The following is a 3065-nucleotide window of genomic DNA, read 5'->3' on the forward strand; positions in this document are numbered from 1 at the left end:
GTTGGCTCGATCAAAGATACAAGACCTAATTGACAGTCTGCATTGTTCCTAAGGAATGCTCTTGTTCTGATTGGGTCATCCTTCTTTCCAAGAATGACATCTTCTGAATGACCAGAGATGAGTCTGGATGATCTTCTGACAGATGGTTCTTCAGAAATACTTAGATCCTCCAGAGAAGCTGTTACTTGATCTTCAGATTCTTTGCTTCTGAGAAGCTCTGCTTCTGATGCATTGCTTCTTGGCTCAACAACTTCTGATATGTCAATATCACAACCTGCAAAATTATCAACTTGCTTTGGTTTTTCAGAACCAAGCTTATCATCAAACCTGATATTGATTGATTCTTCTACAACCAATGTTTCAGTATTGTATACCCTGTAGCCTTTTGAGCGTTCAGAATATCCAAGAAGGAAACACTTTTGAGCTTTGGAATCAAACTTACCAAGATGATCTTTAGTGTTCAGAATAAAGCATATACATCCAAAAGGATGGAAATATGAAATGTTGGGCTTTCTATTCTTCCACAATTCATAGGGAGTCTTATTTAGAATAGGTCTGATAGAGATTCTATTCTGAATATAACATGCAGTGTTTATTGCTTCTGCCCAGAAATGCTTAGCCATATTGGTTTCATTGATCATGGTTCTGGCCATTTCTTGAAGAGTCCTATTCTTTCGTTCTACAACCCCATTTTGCTGTGGAGTTCTAGGACAAGAGAAATCATGGGCAATACCATTTTCTTTGAAGAATTCTTCAAAGAGTTTGTTCTCAAATTCACCACCATGATCACTTCTGACCTTTATGATTTTACACTCTTTTTCAGATTGAATCTGAATGCAGAAATCAAAGAACACTGAATGAGTCTCATCCTTGTGTTTTAAGAATTTTACCCATGTCCAGCGGCTATAATCATCTACGATGACTAATCCATATTTCTTTCCTCTGACAGATGCTGTTTTGACTGGTCCAAACAGATCAATGTGCAAGAGTTCTAATGGCCTTGAGGTAGAAACAACATTCTTAGACTTGAATGCAGGTTTGGAGAACTTGCCCTTCTGACATGCTTCACAAAGAGCATCTGATTGGAATTTCAGATTAGGGAGTCCTCTGACAAGATTCAGTTTGTTAATTTGAGAGATCTTTCTCAAACTAGCATGACCTAATCTCCTGTGCCAGACCCACTGCTCTTCAGAAACAGACATAAGACAAGTCACCTTCTGACTCATAAGATCTTGCAGATCTGTCTTATAAATGTTGTTCTTCCTCTTGCCTGTAAATAGGATTGAGCCATCCTTCTGATTTACAGCCTTGCAAGACTCTTGATTAAAGATTATATCATAACCATTGTCACTTAATTGACTGATAGATAAAAGGTTATGAGTTAATCCTTCTACAAGAAGTACATTAGAGATGGAAGGAGAGTTACCAGATTTTATAGTTCCAGAGCCAATTATCTTGCCCTTCTGATCTCCTCCGAACTTGACTTCTCCTCCAGACTTAAGCACCAGGTCTTGGAACATAGACCTTCTTCCTGTCATGTGTCGCGAGCATCCAGAGTCCAGGTACCATGACATGTTGTGCTTTGTCCTTCTTGCAGCCAAGGATATCTGCAATAGGAATAATCTTATCCTTAGGTACCCACATCTTTTTGGGTCCTTTCTTGTTAGATTTTCTCAAGTTCTGATTGAACTTGGGTTTAACATTGTAAGCAATAGAAGGAACAGCATGATAATTCTTAATGTGAGTTTCATGATATTTCCTAGGTTGTGTCACATGCTTCTTAGTGTGTGTAATGTGAAAACTTTGTGCATGTGAAGTGTGCCTAATATCATGTGAGTGGCCATACTTGAACTGATCATACAATGGCTTGTATGTAATTTTCATTTCATCAACAGGTTCAAGTTTGTATGGGGTTTCACCCTCATAACCAATGCCAACTCTTTTGTTTCCAGACACAGCATATATCATAGAAGCTAGCTGACTTCTGCCAATACTTCTAGATAGGAACTTCCTGAAACTTAAATCATATTCTTTCAGAATATGGTTCAGACTGGGAGTGGATTTTTCTGAATCAGAAGGAGATCCAACATTATTGGATAATTTTAAAAGTTTTTCCTTTAATTCAGAATTCTCCAACTCAAGCTTCTTTGTTTCAAATTCAAATTGCTTTTTCAGCTTTTTGTATTTGAGACTGATCTGAGACTTGAGTTCCAGAAGTTCAGTTAGACCGGAAACTAACTCATCTCTAGTAAGTTCAGAAAATACCTCTTCCGAATCTGATTCTGATGTAGATTCTGATCCGTCATCTTCTGTCGCCATCAGCGCACAGTTGGCCTGCTCATCTTCTGAATCATCTTCTGACTCATCCCAGGTTGCCATAAGACCTTTCTTCTTATGAAACTTTTTCTTGGGACTTTCCTTCTGAAGATTTGGACATTCATTCTTGTAGTGTCCAGGCTCATTGCATTCATAGCACATGACCTTCTTCTTGTCAAATCTTCTTTCATCAGAAGATTCTCCACGTTCAAATTTCCTTGAACTTCTGAAGCCTCTGAACTTCCTTTGCTTGGTCTTCCAGAGTTGATTTAGCCTTCTGGAAATCATGGACAGTTCATCTTCTTCTTCAGATTCTGATTCTTCAGGATCTTCTTCTCTAGCCTGAAAAGCGTTAGTGCATTTCTTGATATTTGATTTTAATGCAATAGACTTACCTTTCTTTTGAGGCTCATTTGCGTCCAGCTCAATCTCATGGCTTCTCAAGGCACTGATAAGCTCTTCCAGAGAAACTTCATTCAGATTCTTCGCAATCTTGAATGCAGTCACCATCGGACCCCATCTTCTGGGTAAGCTTCTGATGATCTTCTTTACATGATCAGCCTTGGTGTATCCTTTGTCAAGAACTCTCAATCCAGCAGTCAGAGTTTGAAATCTCGAAAACATCTTTTCAATGTCTTCATCATCCTCCATCTTGAAGGCTTCATACTTCTGGATTAATGCAAGAGCTTTTGTCTCCTTGACTTGAGCATTTCCTTCATGAGTCATTTTCAAGGACTCATATATGTCAT

The sequence above is a fragment of the Vicia villosa genome, unplaced genomic scaffold (genome assembly GCF_029867415.1).
Source record: "Vicia villosa cultivar HV-30 ecotype Madison, WI unplaced genomic scaffold, Vvil1.0 ctg.000162F_1_1_1, whole genome shotgun sequence".
Taxonomy (NCBI): domain Eukaryota; kingdom Viridiplantae; phylum Streptophyta; class Magnoliopsida; order Fabales; family Fabaceae; genus Vicia; species Vicia villosa.